The sequence below is a fragment of the Carassius gibelio genome, chromosome B5 (genome assembly GCF_023724105.1).
Source record: "Carassius gibelio isolate Cgi1373 ecotype wild population from Czech Republic chromosome B5, carGib1.2-hapl.c, whole genome shotgun sequence".
NCBI classification, from domain to species: domain Eukaryota; kingdom Metazoa; phylum Chordata; class Actinopteri; order Cypriniformes; family Cyprinidae; genus Carassius; species Carassius gibelio.
In genome coordinates this window covers 1736347-1759730 of record NC_068400.1, presented here as the reverse complement: position 1 = coordinate 1759730, position 23384 = coordinate 1736347, and the positions used below count along the sequence as shown (strand labels likewise).

The 23384-nt window shown below is 47.9% G+C and overlaps 1 long non-coding RNA gene across 1 annotated transcript; it reads right to left on the bottom strand.

The window, feature by feature from the left end:
• Positions 1 to 741: 741 nt before the first annotated feature.
• On the bottom strand, positions 742 to 12447 carry LOC127958096 (uncharacterized). Its single transcript, XR_008153978.1, has 3 exons — positions 12303 to 12447; positions 11755 to 12184; positions 742 to 1124 (listed from the first exon to the last, which is right to left on the bottom strand). It is a non-coding gene; the product is annotated as an uncharacterized LOC127958096 (long non-coding RNA).
• Between the last annotated feature and the right edge of the window lie 10937 nt (positions 12448 to 23384).

The following is a 23384-nucleotide window of genomic DNA, read 5'->3' as shown; positions in this document are numbered from 1 at the left end:
ATAGGCAAAGCATCACTATTATTATCTCACATACTTATTATTAGTGGTGCTTGCCGGAGGCAAGGCATCACTATTACTATTCTTCATACACCACTATTACTATTCTTCATACTTATTATTATTATTATACTAGATCCGTACAAATTTCGGCGCGTAACTAGTCCCGCAGTTTTCATCACAGACCAACGAAACAGGCGTCAAATCGTGCGGCCTAATCGGGAATGGTGTGCTATGACTTTTATAAGCGATCGGGCGTACGATGTTCGTACACCGGGCGAAAAAACGGGCGAAAAATCGCATAGAGAATGCATTGCGGCCAACTTTGACGGATCATAGCTCCGAGAGGGAATTTCGCAGAAACACGTGAAACTCCACATTTGGAGAGGCTATCAGGCTGTGCGAGAACATACCCCACAGTGGGGTATAAGTTGTACCCCTGGGGCGCGAGAGCCCCCCAAAAATGGCCCTAATACAAAGTATAGGGAGGACTTTTCCTGCTATGGGACATTACATAGGGATTTTGTATTGAACATAACTCGGCATCACAGTGTCATAGAGACAAGGGGGTGGGCTCATTTGAATCAAGCAACCAATCAGACTCTCAGGATCATTATGAAGCTATCAAGCCACGCCCTAGCAACCATATAGAGCACCATAGCAACAAGCCCCATAGACTTCCATTGAAAAAGATCAAATTAATAACTTTGGATAGAAGTGTCATAGAAACATGAGGGTGGGCTCGTTTGACTCGGGCAGCAAACGGCCAATCATGTATCTCCTTCAAGACAACCTAGCCACGCCCTAGCAACCATTAAGAGCTACCTAGCAACCTAAATCCAAAGATAGATATCTTAACATCTGAAAGACATAGAAGCATGGGGGTTGGTTTATATTGGTGAGCAACCTTTGAAGTATCATCATTGGCAGCTGCAAGGCCACTCCCTAGCAACCAACCAGAGTACCCTAGCAACCGTTTTGCAAGATCTATATCTCTGCATCACAACATTGTACAGACATGGGGGTTGGTTTATATTGGCAAGCAGACTTTGGAGTATCACCACTGGCAGCTGCCAAGCCACTCCATAGCAACCAAACGGAGTACCCTAGCAACCGTTCTACACGACCTATATCTCTGCATCAGAACATCGTACAGACATGGCGGTTGGATTTTTTGACTCATGCTAGCAAACTGGACTTCCAACATGCTAGTCATGCTAGCAGTGATTAGCTACATGCTAATAGTGATTAGCTAAGTGCTCAAATGGGCTAAGAACTCTATAATAACTACATAGTGACCATCTGTGACAACTACCAACCACCTAGTAACATCATAGCAACCACCCAGGAGACCATAGCAACTGCCTAGCAACCAGCCAAAACACCCTAGCAACACCTTAGCAACCACCCCAAGTACCGTGGCAACTGCCTAGCAACCACCCAGGTTACCATAGCAACCGCCCTAACAACCACCCCGGGTACCCTAGCAACCACATAGCAACACCCTAGCAACCACCTTGATTACCCTAGCAACCACCCTGGGTACCTTAGCAACGGCCCTAGCAACCATCACAGGGACCCTAGCAACCGCCCTAGCAACCACCCCGGGTACCCTAGCAACCACATAGCAACACCCTAGCAACCACCCTGGGTACCCTAGCAACGGCCTTAGCAACCATCAAGGGGACCCTAGCAACCGCCCTAGCAACCACCCCAGGTACCCTAGCAACCACATAGCAACACCCTAGCAACCACCCCGATTACCCTAGCAACCACCCTGGGTACCCTAGCAACGGCCCTAGCAACCATCATGGGGACCCTAGCAACCACCATAGCAACCAAGTGTACCTTAGCAATGGTCCTACCAACCACACCTTAGCAACAGAGGGGCGAGTTTTGCCACTGCAAGCACCACTCACATTTTCTTCAGGAAATGTACCTTCTAGTTAGTGGTGCTTGCCGGAGGCAAGGCATCACTATTATTATCTCACATACTTATTATTCTTATTATTCTTATTATTCTTCTTCCGCCAAAATTTCGGCGCGTAACTAGTCCCGCAGTTTTCGTCACAGACCAACGAAACAGGCGTCAAATCGTGCGGCCTAATCGGGAATGGTGTGCTATGACTTTTATAAGCGATCGGGCGTACGATGTTCGTACACCGGGCGAAATATCGGCCGAAAAATCGCATAGACAACGCATTACGGCCAACTTTGACGGATCGTAGCTCCGAGAGAGAAATTCGCAGAAACATGTGAATCACCACATTTGGAGAGGCTATGAGGCTGTGCGCGATCATACCCCGCAATGGGGTACAAGTTGCACCCCTGGGGCGCAAGAGCCCCCCAAAGTTGCCCCATTCTAAGCCAATGGTGAGGGATCGCCCATGAAACAATGTGTTTTTCCTACTGTGGGAAATTACATAGGGATTTTGCATTGAACATAACTATGGATCACATAGTCATAGAGACAAGGGGGTGGGCTCATTTGAATCAGGCAACCAATCAGACTCTCAGGATCATTATGAATCTATCAAGCCACGCCCTAGCAACCATATAAAGCACCATAGCAACAAGCCCCTTAGACTTCCATTGAAAAAGATCAAATAAATAACTTTGGATAGAAGTGTCATAGAAACATGAGGGTGGGCTCGTTTGACTCGGGCAGCAAACGGCCAATCATGTATGTCCTTCAAGACAACCTAGCCACGCCCTAGCAACCATTAAGAGCTACCTAGCAACCCAAAGTATAGAGAGATATCTTAACATCTGAAAGACATAGAAGCATGGGTGTTGCTTTATATTAGCAAGCAACCATTGGAGTATCATCATTGGCAGCTGCCAGGCCACTCCCTAGCAACCAAACACAGTACCCTAGCAACCGTTTTGCAAGATCTATATCTCTGCATCAGAACATCGTAGAGGCATGGGGGTTGGTTTATATTGGCGAGCAGCCTTTGGAGTATCACCATTGGCAGCTGCCAAGCCACTCCATAGCAACCAAACGGAGTACCCTAGCAACCGTTTTGCACGAAGTATATCTCTGCATCAGAACATCGTACAGACATGGCGGTTGGATTTTTTGACTCATGCTAGCACACTGGACTTCCAACATGCTAGTCATGCTAGCAGTGATTAGCTACATGCTAATAGTGATTAGCTAAGTGCTCAAATGGGCTAAGAACTCTATAATAACTACATAGTGACCATCTGTGACAACTACCAACCACCTAGTAACATCATAACAACCACCCAGGATACCATAGCAACTGCCTAGCAACCAGCCAAAACACCCTAGCAACCGCCTAGCAACACCTTAGCAACCACCCCAAGTACCGTAGCAACTGCCTAGCAACCACCCAGGTTACCATAGCAACCGCCCTAGCAACCACCCCGGGTACCCTAGCAACCACATAGCAACACCCTAGCAACCACCCCAATTACCCTAGCAACCACCCTGGGTACCTTAGCAACGGCCCTAGCAACCATCATGGGGACCCTAGCAACCGCCCTAGCAACCACCCGGGTACCCTAGCAACCGCATAGCAACACCCTAGCAACCGCCCCGATTACCCTAGCAACCACCCTGAGTACCCTAGCAACGGCCCTAGCAACCATCATGGGGACCCTAGCAACCGCCCTAGCAACCACCCAGGGTACCCTAGCAACCACATAGCAACACCCTAGCAACCACCCCGATTACCCTAGCAACCACCCTGGGTACCCTAGCAACGACCCTAGCAACCATCATAGGGACCCTAGCAACCGCCCTAGCAACCACCCTGGGTACCCTAGCAACGACCCTAGCAACCATCATAGGGACCCTAGCAACCGCCCTAGCAACCACCCCGGGTACCCTAGCAACCACATAGCAACACCCTAGCAACCGCCCCAATTACCCTAGCAACCACCCTGGGTACCTTAGCAACGGCCATAGCAACCATCATGGGGACCCTAGCAACCGCCCTAGCAACCACATAGCAAGACCCTAGCAACCATTCAGATTACCCTAGCAACCACCCTGGGTACCTTAGCAACCATCGTAGCAACCTCATTGCAACAACCTAGCAACAGGGCGCCGAGTTTTGCCACTGCAAGCACCACTCACATTTTCTTCAGGAAATGTACCTTCTAGTTAGTGGTGCTTGCCGGAGGCAAAGCACTACTACTATTATCTCACATACTTATTATTATTCTGCTTCTTCTTATAGATCCGTACAAATTTCGGCGCGTAACTAGTCCCGCAGTTTTCGTCACAGACCAACGAAACAGGCGTCAAATCGTGCGGCCTATACGGGAATGGTGTGCTATGACTTTTATAAGCAATCGGGCGTACGATGTTCGTCCGGCGGGCGATAATTCGGGCGATAAATCCCATAGACAATGCATTACGGCCAACTTTGACGGATCGTAGCTCCGAGAGAGAAATTCGCAGAAACATGTGAATCACCACATTTGGAGAGGCTATCAGGCTGTGCGAGAACATACCACGCAGAGGGGTACAAGTTGTACCCCTGGGGCGCTAGAGACCCCCAAAGTTGCCCCATACTAAGTCAATGGTGAGGGATCGCCCATGAAACAATGTATTTTTCCTACTGTGGGAAATTACATAGGGATATTGCATTGAGCATAACTATGGATCACATAGTCATAGAGACAAGGGGGTGGGCTCATTTGAATCAGGCAACCAATCAGACTCTCGTGATCATTATGAAGCTATCAAGCCACGCCCTAGCAACCATATAGAGCGCCATAGCAACAAGCTCCATAGACTTCCATTGAAAAATAAAAAATTAATAACTTTGGATAGAAGTGTCATAGAAACATGAGGGTGGGCTCGTTTGACTCGGGCAGCAAACGGCCAATCATGTATCTCCTTCAAGACAACCTAGCCACGCCCTAGCAACCATTAAGAGCTACCTAGCAACCCACAGTATAGAGAGATATCTTAACATCTGAAAGACATAGAAGCATGGGGGTTGGTTTATATTAGCAAGCAACCATTGGAGTATCATCATTGGCAGCTGCCAGGCCACTCCCTAGCAACCAAACACAGTACCCTAGCAACCGTTTTGCAAGATCTATATCTCTGCATCAGAACATCGTAGAGGCATGGGGGTTGGTTTATATTGGCGAGCAGCCTTTGGAGTATCACCATTGGCAGCTGTCAAGCCACTCCATAGCAACCAAACGGAGTACCCTAGCAACCGTTTTGCACGACCTATATCTCTGCATCAGATCATCGTACAGACATGGCGGTTGGATTTTTTGACTCATGCTAGCACACTGGACTTCCAACATGCTAGTCATGCTAGCAGTGATTAGCTACATGCTAATAGTGATTAGCTAAGTGCTCAAATGGGCTAAGAACTCTATAATAACTACATAGTGACCATCTGTGACAACTACCAACCACCTAGTAACATCATAGCAACCACCCAGGAGACCATAGCAACTGCCTAGCAACCACCCCGGGTACCCTAGCAACCGCCTAGCAACACCTTAGCAACCACCCCGATTACCCTAGCAACCACCCTGGGTACCCTAGCAACGGCCCTAGCAACCATCATGGGGTACCCTAGCAACCGCCCTAGCAACCACCCCGGGTACCCTAGCAACCACATAGCAACACCCTAGCAACCACCCCGATTACCCTAGCAACCAACCTGGGTACCCTAGCAACGGCCCTAGCAACCATCATGGGGACCCTAGCAACCGCCCTAGCAACCACCCCGGGTACCCTAGCAACCACATAGCAGCACCCTAGCAACCACCCCGATTACCCTAGCAACCAACCTGGGTACCCTAGCAACGGCCCTAGCAACCATCATGGGGACCCTAGCAACCGCCCTAGCAACCACCCCGGGTACCCTAGCAACCACATAGCAACACCCTAGCAACCACCCCGATTACCCTAGCAACCAACCTGGGTACCCTAGCAATGGCCCTAGCAACCATCATGGGGACCCTAGCAACCACCCTAGCAACCACCCCGGGTACCCTAGCAACCACATAGCAACACCCTAGCAACCGCCCCAATTACCCTAGCAACCACCCTGGGTACCTTAGCAACGGCCCTAGCAACCATCATGGGGACCCTAGCAACCGCCCTAGTAACCACCCCGGGTACCCTAGCAACCACATAGTAACACCCTAGCAACCACCCCAATTACACTAGCAACCACGCTGGGTACCCTAGCAACGGCCCTAGCAACCATCATAGGGACCCTAGCAACCACCCCGGGTACCCTAGCAACCACACCTTAGCAACAGAGGGTCGAGTTTTGCCACTGCAAGCACCACTCACATTTTCTTCAGGAAATGTACCTTCTAGTTAGTGGTGCTTGCCGGAGGCAAGGCATCACTATTACTATTCTTCATACTTATTAGTGGTGCTTGCCGGAGGCAAGGCAACACTATTACTATCTCACATACTTATTATTATTCTTTTTCTTCTTATAGATTCCGTACAAATTTCGGCGCGTAACTAGTCCCGCAGTTTTCGTCACAGACCAACGAAACAGGCGTCAAATCGTGCGGCCTAATCGGGAATGGTGTGCTATGACTTTTATAAGCGATCGGGCGTACGATGTTCGTACACCGGGCGAAATATCGGCCGAAAAATCGCATAGACAACGCATTACGTCCAACTTTGACGGATCGTAGCTCCGAGAGAGAATTTCGCAGAAACATGTGAATCACCACATTTGGAGAGGCTATGAGGCTTTGCAAGAACATACCCTGCATTGGGGTATAAGTTGTACCCCTGGGGGGCTAGAGCCCCCCAAATTTGCCCCATACTAAGTCAATGGTGAGGGATCGCCCATGAAACAATGTGTTTTTCCTACTGTGGGAAATTACATAGGGATTTTACATTGAACATAACTATGGATCACATAGTCATAGAGACAAGGGGGTGGGCTCATTTGAATCAGGCAACCAATCAGTCTCTCAGGATCACTGTGAATCTATCAAGCCACGCCCTAGCAACCATATAGAGCGCCATAGCAACAAGCCCCATAGACTTCCATTGAAAAAGATCAAATGAATAACTTTGGATAGAAGTGTCATAGAAACATGAGGGTGGGCTCGTTTGACTCGGGCAGCAAACGGCCAATCATGTATCTCCTTCAAGACAACCTAGCCACGCCCTAGCAACCATTAAGAGCTACCTAGCAACCAAAATCCAAAGATAGATATCTTAACATCTGAAAGACATAGAAGCATGGGGGTTGGTTTATATTAGCAAGCTACCATTGGAGTATCATCATTGGCAGCTGCCAGGCCACTCCCTAGCAACCAAACACAGTACCCTAGCAACCGTTTTGCAAGATCTATATCTCTGCATCAGATCATCGTAGAGGCATGGGGGTTGGTTTATATTGGCGAGCAGCCTTTGGAGTATCACCATTGGCAGCTGCCAAGCCACTCCATAGCAACCAAACGGAGTACCCTAGCAACCGTTTTGCACGACCTATATCTCTGCATCAGAACATCGCACAGACATGGCAGTTGGATTTTTTGACTCATGCTAGCAAACTGGACTTCCAACATGCTAGTCATGCTAGCAGTGATTAGCTACATGCTAATAGTGATTAGCTAAGAGCTCAAATGGGCTAAGAACTCTATAATAACTACATAGTGACCATCTGTGACAACTACCAACCACCTAGTAACATCATAGCAACCACCCAGGAGACCATAGCAACTGCCTAGCAACCAGCCAAAACACCCTAGCAACCGCCTAGCAACACCTTAGCAACCACCCCAAGTACCATAGCAACTGCCTAGCAACCACCCAGGCTACCATAGCAACCGCCCTAGCAACCACCCCGGGTACCCTAGCAACCACATAGCAACACCCTAGCAACCGCCCCGATTACCCTAGCAACCACCCTGGGTACCTTAGCAACGGCCCTAGCAACCATCATGGGGACCCTAGCAACCGCCCTAGCAACCACCCCGGGTACCCTAGCAACCACATAGCAACACCCTAGCAACCGCCCCGATTACCCTAGCAACCACCCTGAGTGCCCTAGCAACGGCCCTAGCAACCACCCCGGGGACCCTAGCAACCACATAGCAACACCCTAGCAACCGCCCCGATTACCCTAGCAACCACCCTGAGTGCCCTAGCAACGGCCCTAGCAACCATCATGGGGACCCTAGCAACCGCCCTAGCAACCACCCCGGGTACCCTAGCAACCAAATAGCAACACCCTAGCAACCACCCCGATTACCCTAGCAACCACCCTGAGTACCCTAGCAACGGCCCTAGCAACCATCATGGGGACCCTAGCAACCGCCCTAGCAACCACCCCGGGTACCCTAGCAACCACATAGCAACACCCTAGCAACCACCTCGATTATCCTAGCAACCACTGTGGGTACCCTAGTAACGGCCCTAGCACCCATCCTTGGTACCCTAGCAACCGACCTAGCAACCACCCCATGTATCCTAGCAACCTCATTGCAACACCCTAGCAACAGAGGGGCGAGTTTTGCCACTGCAAGCACCACTCACATTTTCTTCAGGAAATGTACCTTCTAGTTAGTGGTGCTTGCCGGAGGCAAAGCATCACTATTATTATCTCACATACTTATTATTCTTCTTCTTCTTACTTCTTCCGTACAAAACTTCGGCGCGTAACTCGTCCCGCAGTTTTTGTCACAGACCAACCAAACAGGCGTCAAATCGTGCGGCCTATTGAGGAGAGGTGTGCTATGACTTTTATAAGCGATCGGGCGTACGATGTTCGTACAGCGGGCGAAAAATCGGCCGAAAAACGTCCCATAGGAAATGCATTACAAAAAAATTTGACGGAGCATAGCTCTGAGAGAGAATTTCGCAGAAACATGTGAATCACCACATTTGGAGAGGCTATAAGGCTGTGCGAGAACATACCTCGCAGAGGGGTACAAGTTGTACCCCTGGGGCGCTAGAGACCCCCAAAGTTGCCCCATAGACATACAATGGTGCGGGATCGCCCATGAAACACTGTGTTTTTTCTACAATGGGAAATTACATAGGGATATTGTATTGAACATAACTCGGCATCACAGTGTCATAGAGACAAGGGGGTGGGCTCATTTGAATCAAGCAACCAATCAGTCTCTCAGGATCATTATGAAGCTATCAAGCCACGCCCTAGCAACCATATAGAGCACCATAGCAACAAGCCCCATAGACTTCCATTGAAAAAGATCAAATGAATAACTTTGGATAGAAGTGTCATAGAAACATGAGGGTGGGCTCGTTTGACTCGGGCAGCAAACGGCCAATCATGTATCTCCTTCAAGACAACCTAGCCACGCCCTAGCAACCATTAAGAGCTACCTAGCAACCAAAATCCAAAGATAGATATCTTAACATCTGAAAGACATAGAAGCATGGGGGTTGGTTTATATTGTCAAGCAGACTTTGAAGTATCATCATTGGCAGCTGCAAGGCCACTCCCTAGCAACCAAACACAGTACCCTAGCAACCATTTTGCAAGATCTATATCTCCACATCAGAACATCCTAGAGACATGGGGGTTGGTTTATATTGACAAGTAGACTTTGGAGTATCACCATTGGCAGCTGCCAAGCCACTCCATAGCAACCAAATGGAGTACCCTAGCAACCGTTTTGCACGACCTATATCTCTGCATCAGAACATCGTACAGACATGGCGGTTGGATATTTTGACTCATGCTAGCACACTGGACTTCCAACATGCTAGTCATGCTAGCAGTGATTAGCTACATGCTAATAGTGATTAGCTAAGTGCTCAAATGGGCTAAGAACTCTATAATAACTACATAGTGACCATCTGTGACAACTACCCACCACCTAGTAACATCATAGCGACCACCCAGGAGACCATAGCAACTGCCTAGCAACCAGCCAAAACACCCTAGCAACCGCCTAGCAACACCTTAGCAACCACCCCAAGTACCGTAGCAACTGCCTAGCAACCACCCAGGTTACCATAGCAACCGCCCTAGCAACCACCCCGGGTACCCTAGCAACCACATAGCAACACCCTAGCAACCGCCCCAATTACCCTAGCAACCACCCTGGGTACCTTAGCAACGGCCCTAGCAACCGCCATTGGGAGCCTAGCAACCGCCCTAGCAACCACCCCGGGTACCCTAGCAACCACATAGCAACACCCTAGCAACCACCCCGATTACCCTAGCAACCACCCTGAGTACCCTAGCAACGGCCCTAGCAACCATCATGGGGACCCTAGCAACCGCCCTAGCAACCACCCCGGGTACCCTAGCAACCACATAGCAACACCCTAGCAACCACCCCGATTACCCTAGCAACCACCCTGGGTACCCTAGCAACGGCCCTAGCAACCATCCTGGGGACCCTAGCAACCACCCAGATTACCCTAGAAACCACCGAGGGTACCTTAGCAACCATCATGGGGACCCTAGCAACCGCCCTAGCAACCACCCAGGGTACCTTAGCAACCACCGTAGCAACCTCATTGCAACAGCCTAGCAACAGAGGGGCGAGTTTTGCCACTGCAAGCACCACTCACATTTTCTTCAGGAAATGTACCTTCTAGTTATTATTAGTGGTGCTTGCCGGAGGCAAGGCACTACTATTATTATCTCACATACTTATTAGTGGTGCTTGCCGGAGGCAAGGCACTACTATTATTATCTCACATACTTATTAGTGGTGCTTGCCAGAGGCAAAGCATCACTATTATTATCTCACATACTTATTATTCTTATTATTCTTTTTCTTCCGTACGATTTTCGGCGCGTAACTAGTCCCGCAGTTTTCGTCGCAGACCAACAAAACAGGCGTCAAATCGTGCGGCCTAATCGGGAATGGTGTGCTATGACTTTTATAAGCGATCGGGCGTACGATGTTCGTACACCGGGCGAAAAAACGGGCGAAAAATCCCATAGACAATGCATTACGGCCAACTTTGACGGAACGTAGCTCCGAGAGAGAATATCGCAGAAACACGCGAATCACCACATTTGGAGAGGCTATCAGGCTGTGCGAGAGGATACCCCGCAGAGGGGTACAAGTTGTACCCCTGGGGTGCTAGAGACCCCCAAATTTGCCCCATTCTATGCCAATGGTGAGGGATCACCCATGAAACAATGTGTTTTTCCTACTGTGGGAAATTACATAGGGATTTTGCATTGAACATAACTCTGGATCACATAGTCTTAGAGACAAGGGGGTGGGCTCATTTTAATCAGGCAACCAATCAGACTCTCAGGATCATTATGAAGCTATCAAGCCACGCCCTAGCAACGATATAGAGCACCATAGCAACAATCTCCATAGACTGCCATTGAAAAATATAAAATGAATAACTTTGGATAGAAGTGTCATAGAAACATGAGGGTGGGCTCGTTTGACTCGGGGAGCAAACGGCCAATCATGTATCTCCTTCAAGACAACCTAGCCACGCCCTAGCAACCATTAAGAGCTACCTAGCAACCCAAAGTATAGAGAGATATCTTAACATCTGAAAGACATAGAAGCATGGGGGTTGGTTTATATTAGCAAGCGACCATTGGAGTATCATCATTGGCAGCTGCCAGGCCACTCCCTAGCAACCAAACGGAGTACCCTAGCAACCGTTTTGCAAGATCTATATCTCTGCATCAGAACATCGTAGAGACATGGGGGTTGGTTTATATTGGCGAGCAGCCTTTGGAGTATCACCATTGGCAGCTGCCAAGCCACTCCTTAGCAACTAAACACAGTACCCTAGCAACCGTTTTGCATTACCTATATCTCTGCATCAGAACATCGTACAGACATGGCGGTTGGATTTTTTGACTCATGCTAGCACACTGGACTTCCAACATGCTAGTCATGCTAGCAGTGATTAGCTACATGCTAATACTGATTAGCTAAGTGCTCAAATGGGCTAAGAACTCTATAATAACTACATAGTGACCATCTGTGACAACTACCAACCACCTAGTAACATCATAGCAACCACCCAGGAGACCATAGCAACTGCCTAGCAACCAGCCAAAACACCCTAGCAACCGCCTAGCAACACCTTAGCAACCACCCCAAGTACCGTAGCAACTGCCTAGCAACCACCCAGGTTACCATAGCAACCGCCCTAGCAACCACCCCGGGTACCCTAGCAACCACATAGCAACACCCTAGCAACCGCCCCAATTACCCTAGCAACCACCCTGGGTACCTTAGCAACGGCCCTAGCAACCATCATGGGCGCCCTAGCAACCACCCCGGGTACCCTAGCAACCACATAGCAACACCCTAGCAACCGCCCCAATTACCCTAGCAACCACCCTGGGTACCTTAGCAACGGCCCTAGCAACCATCATGGGGACCCTAGCAACCGCCCTAGCAACCACCCCGGGTACCCTAGCAACCGCATAGCAACACCCTAGCAACCGCCCCGATTACCCTAGCAACCACCCTGGGTACCTTAGCAACGGCCCTAGCAACCGTCATGGGGACCCTAGCAACCGCCCTAGCAACCACCCAGGTACCCTAGCAACCACATAGCAACACCCTAGCAACCATCCCGTTTACCCTAGCAACCACCCTGGGTACCTTAGCAACGGCCCTAGCAACCATCATGGGGACCCTAGCAACCGCCCTAGCAACCATCCCATGTACCGTAGCAACCAACCCGGGTACCCTAGCAACCACCCTAGCAACCTCATTACAACACCCTATAGCAACAGAGGGCGAGTTTTGCCACTGCAAGCACCACTCACATTTTCTTCAGGAAATGTACCTTCTAGTGTTACTATTACTATTCGCCTTGACAAAACTTTGGCACGCTACTCCTCCCGCATTTTTTGTCACAGACCCATGAATGAGGTGTCAAATCGTGCGGGATATTGAGGAGAGGTGTGCTATGACTTTTCTAAGCAATCGGACTTACGATAATCGTACAGCGGGCGAAGAAAATGTGCGAAAATATCCCATTGACTTAACATTGGAAAAACTATCTGACATCATATCTTTGGATCAGAAAGTCATAGAGGCTTGGGAGAGGGCTCTTTTGACTCGGCCTATCAAGCAGTCCATAAGTAGTGACATAACAACTTCATATCCATGCCCTAGCAACCAATTTTAGCCCCCTAGCAACTGTTTAACTACATTTAAAAGCTGTATCTCAGCAAAAATAACTATATAGAAACACTGGCTTGGGCTTTTTGCATTCAGGCTGGTAAATAATCTTTAAATATCACCCCATAAACTATATAGTCACACCATAGCAACCATATAGAGCACCCTAGCAACCATGTAGCAATATAAATCCTTCTATCTCTGCTTCAAAACATCACACAGGCATCATGGGTGGCTACAGGGCGCCGAGTTTTGCCACTGCAAGCACCACTCACATTTTCTTCAGGAAATGTACCTTCTAGTGTTACTATTACTATTCGCCTTGACAAAACTTTGACACGCTACTCCTCCCGCATTATTTGTCGCAGTCACATGAATGAGATGTCAAAACGTGCGGCTTATGGAGAAGAGGTGTGCTATGACTTTTCTAAGGAATCGGAATTACGATAATCGTACAGCGGGCGAAGAAAATGTGTGAAAATATCCCATTGACTTAACATTGGAAAAACTATCTGACATCATATCTTTGGATCAGAAAGTCATAGAGGCTTGGGAGAGGGCTCTTTTGACTCGGCCTATCAAGCAGTCCATAAGTAGTGACATAACAACTTCATATCCATGCCCTAGCAACCAATTTTAGCCCCCCTAGCAACTGTTTAACTACATTTAAAAGCTGTATCTCAGCAAAAATAACTATATAGAAACACTGGCTTGGGCTTTTTGCATTCAGGCTGGTAAATAATCTTTATATATCAACCCATAAACTATATAGTCACACCATAGCAACCATATAGAGCACCCTAGCAACCATGTAGCAATATAAATCCTTCTATCTCTGCTTCAAAACATCACACAGGCATCATGGGTGGCTACAGGGCGCAGAGTTTTGCCACTGCAAGCACCACTCACATTTTCTTCAGGAAATGTACCTTCTAGTGTTACTATTACTATTCGCCTTGACAAAACTTTGGCACGCTACTCCTCCCGCATTTTTTGTCACAGACCCATGAATGAGGTGTCAAATCGTGCGGGATATTGAGGAGAGGTGTGCTATGACTTTTCTAAGCAATCGGACTTACGATAATCGTACAGCGGGCGAAGAAAATGTGTGAAAATATCCCATTGACTTAACATTGGAAAAACTATCTGACATCATATCTTTGGATTAGAAAGTCATAGAGGCTTGGGAGAGGGCTCTTTTGACTCGGCCTATCAAGCAGTCCATAAGTAGTGACATAACAACTTCATATCCATGCCCTAGCAACCAATTTTAGCCCCCTAGCAACTGTTTAACTACATTTAAAAGCTGTATCTCAGCAAAAATAACTATGGGGTGATATTTAATCTTTAAATATCACCCCATAAACTATATAGTCACACCATAGCAACCATATAGAGCACCCTAGCAACCATGTAGCAATATAAATCCTTCTTTCTCTGCTTCAAAACATCACACAGGCATCATGGGTGGCTACAGGGCGCCGAGTTTTGCCACTGCAAGCACCACTCACATTTTCTTCAGGAAATGTACCTTCTAGTTATTATTCTTATTCTTCTTCTTCCGTACGATTTTCGGCGCGTAACTAGTCCCGCAATATTCGTCACAGACCAACGAAACAGGCGTCAAATCGTGCGGCCTATACGGGAATGGTGTGCTATGACTTTTATAAGCGATTGGGCGTACGATGTTCGTACACCGGGCGAAAAATCGGGCGAAAAATCCCATAGACAATGCATTGCGGCCAACTTTGACGGATCGTAGCTCCGAGAGAGAATTTCGCAGAAACATGTAAATCACCACATTTGGAGAGGCTATGAGCCTGTGCGCGATCATACCCCGCAATGGGGTATAAGTTGTACCCCTGGGGCGCAAGAGCCCCCCAAAGTTGCCCCATACTAAGCCAATGGTGAGGGATCGCCCATGAAACAATGTATTTTTCCTACTGTGGGAAATTACATAGGGATTTTGCATTGAACATAACTATGGATCACATAGTCATAGAGACAAGGGGGTGGGCTCGTTTTAATCAGGCAACCAATCAGACTATCAGAATCATTATGAAGCTATCAAGCCACGCCCTAGCAACGATATAGAGCACCATAGCAACAAGCTCCATAGACTGCCATTGAAAAAGATCAAATGAATAACTTTGGATAGAAGTGTCATAGAAACATGAGGGTTGGCTCGTTTGACTCGGGGCAGCAAACGGCCAATCACGAATCACCTTCAACCCTTCATAGCCACGCCCTAGCAACCATTTGGACCTCCCTAGCGACCAAAAGCATAGAGAGATATCTTCAAATCTGAATATCATAAAGGCATGGGGGTTGGTTTATGTCATTCATACTAGCAAGCAGACTTCGGAGTAACATCATTGGCAGCTGCCAGGCCACTCCATAGCAACCAAATAGAGTACCCTAGCAACCGTTTTGCACGACCTATATCTCCGCATCAGAACATCGTACAGACATGGCGGTTGGATTTTTTGACTCATGCTAGCACACTGGACTTCCAACATGCTAGTCATGCTAGCAGTGATTAGCTACATGCTAATAGTGATTAGCTAAGTGCTCAAATGGGCTAAGAACTCTATAATAACTACATAGTGACCATCTGTGACAACTACCAACCACCTAGTAACATCATAGCGACCACCCAGGAGACCATAGCAACTGCCTAGCAACCAGCCAAAACACCCTAGCAACCGCCTAGCAACACCTTAGCAACCACCCCAAGTACCGTAGCAACTGCCTAGCAACCACCCAGGTTACCCTAGCAACCGCCCTAGCAACCACCCCGGGTACCCTAGCAACCACATAGCAACACCCTAGCAACCGCCCCAATTACCCTAGCAACCACCCTGGGTACCTTAGCAACGGCCCTAGCAACCATCATGGGGACCCTAGCAACCGCCCTAGCAACCACCCCGGGTACCCTAGCAACCACATAGCAACACCCTAGCAACCGCCCCGATTACCCTAGCAACCACCCTGAGTACCCTAGCAACGGCCCTAGCAACCATCATGGGGACCCTAGCAACCGCCCTAGCAACCACCCCGGGTACCCTAGCAACCACATAGCAACACCCTAGCAACCACCCCGGTTACCCTAGCAACCACCCTGGGTACCCTAGCAACGGCCCTAGCAACCATCATGGGGACCCTAGCAACCGCCCTAGCAACCATCCCGGGTACCCTAGCAACCACATAGCAACACCGTAGCAACCGCCCCGATTACCCTAGCAACCACCCAGGGTACCTTAGCAACCACCTTAGCAACCTCATTGCAACACCCTAGCAACAGAGGGGCGAGTTTTGCCACTGCAAGCACCACTCACATTTTCTTCAGGAAATGTACCTTCTAGTTATTCTTCTTCTTCTTCTTCTAGATCCGTACAAATTTCGGCGCGTAACTAGTCCCGCAGTTTTTGTCACAGACCAACGAAACAGGCGTCAAATCGTGCGGCCTAATCGGGAATGGTGTGCTATGACTTTTATAAGCGATCGGGCGTACGATGTTCGTACACCGGGCGAAAAAACGGGCGAAAAATCCCATAGACAATGCATTGGGGCCAACTTTGACGGATCGTAGCTCCGAGAGAGAATTTCGCAGAAACACGTGAATCACCACATCTGGAGAGGCTATCAGCCTGTGCCAGAACATACCCCGCATTGGGGTATAAGTTGTACCCCTGGGGCGCGAGAGCCCCCCAAAAATGGCCCTAATACAAAGTATAGGGAGGACTTTTCCTGCTATGGGACATTACATAGAGATTTTGTATTGAACATAACTCTGGATCACAATGTCATAGAGACAAGGGGGTGGGCTCATTTTAATCAGGCAACCAATCAGTCTCTCAGGATCACTCTGAATCTATCAAGCCACGCCCTAGCAACCATATAGAGCGCCATAGCAACAAGCCCCATAGACTTCCATTGAAAAAGATCAAATGAATAACTTTGGATAGAAGTGTCATAGAAACATGAGGGTGGGCTCGTTTGACTCGGGCAGCAAACGGCCAATCATGTATCTCCTTCATGACAACCTAGCCACGCCCTAGCAACCATTAAGAGCTACCTAGCAACCAAAATCCAAAGATAGATATCTTAACATCTGAAAGACATAGAAGCATGGGGGTTGGTTTATATTAGCAAGCAACCAATGGAGTATCATCATTGGCAGCTGCCAGGCCACTCCCTAGCAACCAAACACAGTACCCTAGCAACCGTTTTGCAAGATCTATATCTCTGCATCAGAACATCGTAGAGGCATGGGGGTTGGTTTATATTGACGAGCAGCCTTTAGAGTATCATCATTGGCAGTTGCCAAGCCACTCCATAGCAACCAAATGGAGTACCCTAGCAACCGTTTTGCACGACCTATATCTCTGCATCAGAACATCGCACAGACATGGCGGTTGGATTTTTTGACTCATGCTAGCACACTGGACTTCCAACATGCTAGTCATGCTAGCAGTGATTAGCTACATGCTAATAGTGATTAGCTAAGTGCTCAAATGGGCTAAGAACTCTATAATAACTACATAAGCCGCGTTTCCACCGCAGGAACTTTACCCAGGAACTAGGGACTTGGTCCGGTACTTGGTGTGTTTCCACCGCAGGAACCAGGAACTAAATAAAAGTTCCGGGTAAAAAAATGCCCCCTAGAAAGTCCCTGCTGGCGAGGTGGTACTTTTTTAAAGTTCCGGAACTTTCGGGGGCGGGACTTTGGCGCTAAACATGCTGATTGGTTGAGTTCACGCAGCATTGGTTGAGTTCAACCACCATTTATTCGGATCAACATTTTCAAAATATTACTGTTATTGTGTCATGAAATGAAATTTTAAAAGTATTTCAGGCGAGAATGTAGTTGTTTAAAACTCAAATCTGTTGTTTATTTATAAAGACAGCGCCTATTTAAAAATGTATTTCGCCGATCTCGTAGACGGTGAGCTCCACTCAATCAGCGGGAGCTCAGTCCTCATGTATCCGCAGAGAGCAGCCTCTCCTGGGATAGACCTTCTGATATGCCCCGCTGGCTCTGATGTGTCTTTAGTGGTTAAAACATAATATATAATTCAGCTGCGGGGTAAATCTAACAGGTTTTCTTTGGTCTGTATTCAATTTATCTATATGTAAAAATGAAAATAAAAAGGCAAGTCTATGTAATATTTCGTTTCATTGTAATGGCTGCATATACACATTTCCCTGAACTAAGTAAATTTCTGCAGTTATTATGCTTAAATGAAAACGAAAGGAGGCAGTGGTATTTGATATCATATTTCGTTTTATTGTAAATATACAGTAGGGAAAATTGCAGTAGCCAAGACCAGCTGACTGAAGTTATCATATATATATATATATAGTATATAGTTACGCTGCTGTTTATAGATTTACCGGACTTGCGTAGTTGCAAGTCCGAATGCACAAAGTCTGAACCAACTACCGAGGATGCACGTCCAAAATCAGCGTACTTTTTTTTTTTTTTTTTTAATCAGCAGTACTTTGTATTGAGAAACACGCGCAGACCTACGTCACCAGTCTATTTGCCTAATCTACCCGGTACTTTACACCGCGGTGGAAACGCAGAAAGCAACAGGTCTGGGGGGAAAAAAGTTCCTGGGAAAAAAAGTTCCTGGTACAAATGTTCCGGGTAATTTCGGTGGAAACGCGGCAATAGTGACCATCTGTGACAACTACCAACCACCTAGTAACATCATAGCAACCACCCAGGAGACCATAGCAACTGCCTAGCAACCAGCCAAAACACCCTAGCAACCGCCTAGCAACACCTTAGCAACCCCCCCAAGTACCGTAGCAACTGCCTAGCAACCACCCAGGTTACCATAGCAACCGCCCTAGCAACCGCCCCGGGTACCCTAGCAACCACATAGCAACACCCTAGCAACCGCCCCGATTACCCTAGCAACCACCCTGGGTACCTTAGCAACGGCCCTAGCAACCATCATGGGGACCCTAGCAACCACCCTAGCAACCACCCCGGGTACCCTAGCAACCGCATAGCAACACCCTAGCAACCACCCCGATTACCCTAGCAACCACCCTGGGTACCTTAGCAACGGCCCTAGCAATCATCATGGGGACCCTAGCAACCGCCCTAGCAACCACCCCGGGTACCCTAGCAACCACATAGCAACACCATAGCAACCGCCCCGATTACCCTAGCAACCACCCTGGGTAGCCTAGCAACCGCCCTAGCAACCATCATGGGGACCCTAGCAACCGCCCTAGCAACCACCCCGGGTACCCTAGCAACCACATAGCAACACCCTAGCAACCATCCCGATTACCCTAGCAACCACCCTGGGTACCTTAGCAACGGCCCTAGCAACCATCATGGGGACCCTAGCAACCACCCTAGCAACCACCCAGGGTACCTTAGCAACCACCGTAGCAACCTCATTGCAACAGCCTAGCAACAGAGGGGCGAGTTTTGCCACTGCAAGCACCACTCACATTTTCTTCAGGAAATGTATATTATTATACTAGATCCGTACAAATTTCGGCGTGTAACTAGTCCCGCAGTTTTTGTCACAGACCAACGAAACAGGCGTCAAATCGTGCGGCCTAATCGGGAATGGTGTGCTATGACTTTTATAAGCGATCGGGCGTACGATGTTCGTACACCGGGCGAAAAAACGGGCGAAAAAACGCATAGACAATGCATTGCGGCCAACTTTGACGGATCGTAGCTCCGAGAGAGAATTTCGCAGAAACACGTGAATCTCCACATTTGGAGAGGCTATCAGGCTGTGCGAGAACATACCCCGCAGTGGGGTATAAGTTGTACCCCTGGGGCGCGAGAGCCCCCCAAAAATGGCCCTAATACAAAGTATAGGGAGGACTTTTCCTGCTATGGGACATTACATAGGGATTTTGTATTGAACATAACTCTGCATCACAGTGTCATAGAGACAAGGGGGTGGGCTCATTTGAATCAGGCAACCAATCAGTCTCTCAGGATCACTGTGAATCTATCAAGCCACGCCCTAGCAACCATATAGAGCACCATAGCAACAAGCCCCATAGACTTCCATTGAAAAAGATCAAATGAATAACTTTGGATAGAAGTGTCATAGAAACATGAGGGTGGGCTCGTTTGACTCGGGCAGCAAACGGCCAATCATGTATCTCCTTCAAGACAACCTAGCCACGCCCTAGCAACCATTAAGAGCTACCTAGCAACCCAAAGTATAGAGAGATATCTTAACATCTGAAAGACATAGAAGCATGGGGGTTGGTTTATATTAGCAAGCAACCATTGGAGTATCATCATTGGCAGCTGCCAGGCCACTCCCTAGCAACCAAACACAGTACCCTAGCAACCGTTTTGCAAGATCTATATCTCTGCATCAGAACATCGTAGAGGCATGGGGGTTGGTTTATATTGGCGAGCAGCCTTTGGAGTATCACCATTGGCAGCTGCCAAGCCACTCCATAGCAACCAAACAGAGTACCCTAGCAACCGTTTTGCACGACCTATATCTCTGCACCAGAACATCGTACAGACATGGCGGTTGGATTTTTTGACTCATGCTAGCACACTGGACTTCCAACATGCTAGTCATTCTAGCAGTGATTAGCTACATGCTAATAGTGATTAGCTAAGTGCTCAAATGGGCTAAGAACTCTATAATAACTACATAGTGACCATCTGTGACAACTACCAACCACCTAGTAACATCATAGCAACCACCCAGGAGACCATAGCAACTGCCTAGCAACCAGCCGAAACACCCTAGCAACTGCCTAGCAACACCTTAGCAACCACTCCAAGTACCGTAGCAACTGCCTAGCAACCACCCAGGTTACCATAGCAACCGCCCTAGCAACCACCCCGGGTACCCTAGCAACCACATAGCAACACCCTAGCAACCGCCCCAATTACCCTAGCAACCACCCTGGGTACCTTAGCAACGGCTCTAGCAACCTTCATGGGGACCCTAGCAACCACCCTAGCAACCACCCCGGGTACCCTAGCAACCACATAGCAACACCCTAGCAACCACCCCGATTACCCTAGCAACCACCCTGAGTACCCTAGCAACGGCCCTAGCAACCATCATGGGGACCCTAGCAACCGCCCTAGCAACCAACCCGGGTACCCTAGCAACCCCATAGCAACAACCTAGCAACCAACCTGATTACCCTAGCAACCACCTTGGGTACCTTAGCAACGGACCTAGAAACCATCTTGAAGACCCTAGCAACCGCCCTAGCAACCACCCCGAGTACCCTAGCAACGGCCCTAGCAACCATCCTGGGTACCTTAGCAACCACCATGGGAACCGCCTAGCAACACCTTAGCAACCACCCCAAGTACCCTAGCAACCATATAGCAACACCATAGCACCCCCCCTGTGTACCTTAGCAACCGCCCTAGCAACCATCCTGGGGACCCTTGCAACCACCCGGGGTACCCTAGCAACCACATAGAAACATCCTAGCAACCACCCTGGATACCCTAGATACGGCCCTAGCAACCATCATGGGGACCCTAGCAACCACCCTAGCAACTACCCCAGGGTTCCCTGACAACCACTTAGCAACACCTTAGCAAAAACCCTGATTACCATAGCAACCACCCTGGGTACCCTAACAACGGCCCTAGCAACCATCCTGGGTACCCTAGCAACGGCCCTAGCAACGACCACAGACCATGTGCTAAAACATGCTCGAAACCATTTTAACAATCCATAGTAAATAGCAAGTTCCTAGCAACACCCTATTAACCTAAAACACCTTGCAAGCAACGACACAACATATTCTCCAGCTTCACTGAGCAGCGTGTGTGTCAAATTATTTTTATTTAATATTTAAATATTTTACATTTAAAGAATTTAATATTTCTGGTTGTAATGATTCTTGTTACTTATATATATATATATATATGAAGACAGAGTTAATCACTAAATTCATTACATTATAATAATTATCATGGTGATCTTAAAAACGAAGACAGACATATTTTAATTTAACTGTGCTTACGTTTTAAATATGTGTAACCTTTAATATTTTATAACAAGGCTTGGTGCACACATTAAAAAAAAAAAATCCACTGTCTCCATGGGATTTAACTGTGCTTACGTTTTAAATATGTGTAACCTTTAATATTTTATAACAAGGCTTGGTGCACACATTAAAAAAAAAAAAATCCACTGTCTCCATGGGCGCTCTCTCCCATACATGGATAAAAGAGTAACGCTGCATGAGTATTGGCTGTGCAGCTGGAGTTCGCGTGCTGATTGGCTGAGTAATACAGTGATATTGCAAGACGAACGTCAGATGTTCTAGAAATCTCCCTGAGGTGAGTACAGATGGTTTACTTTTCTAACGTCTGCCTTTAATAACGAATTTTAAGAAATTAAATATGTTGCCCAAGTGGTGTATAGTATTGGCTTGAAGTTGAGAACACGTAATTCTGAATATTCCATGAACAAGAGTGCATTTTTAAGGTATTTTAGCAGAGGTTAGTGTTTGACGTTAGGCCGCCTGGTGATCGACGGTATCTTTTCCCGCTTGCATGTGCTTTAAGGACAGTATTTCCTAATATTAACCGTCTATTTAAGAAATACATTTGTTTGAGGTGACTGTGAGGCAGAAATCCGTGAGGCCTGAGTAATGCTGCGTGTTGGGCGTATTTTCTGCTTTTCAAAAAACGTCTATATTGTGTTTTTTTCACTGATCCACGAGGTAAAAATAGAAAGAGCTCTGAAACTACATACAGACCGCCGTGTCTGACATGCTAGTGATGGCGAACCGGCTCAGAATCACACACGGAGTCTGTGTAACGTTAGATATTAACCGTTTCATCTCGGTCGCGGGGAGGAGGGTCTGGCTGCAGACATGATGCGCTCTCAGACACACGCATGCGCAGTTGGACACATGCACTCTCAGACATACGCATGCGCAATTGGACACATGCACTCTCAGACACACCCAGGCGCACTGTTTAAAGTGCACGAACAGGCCACTCAGCGTGATACATAGGATTTAAAGGTGGTACAGAAATTATTGTAAGTATATTTATTTTATTTAGGGCTGCTCCGATCATGATCGGCCGATCGTTAATGCGCCTCTCGTCAGTAAAGCCTCAGCGGTAAATTCCCTCAGGTGCGTGATTTCACATAGAGCAGCTGTTACTACACACTGCCGTTGTTAACCGAGAAGATGCGCTAATAAACGCTGAAAATTAACGTGGATTTGCGCATATTCTCAGTTAATAATGGCTCTGTGTAGTAACAGCTGCTATATGTGAAATCAGGCACCTGAGGGAA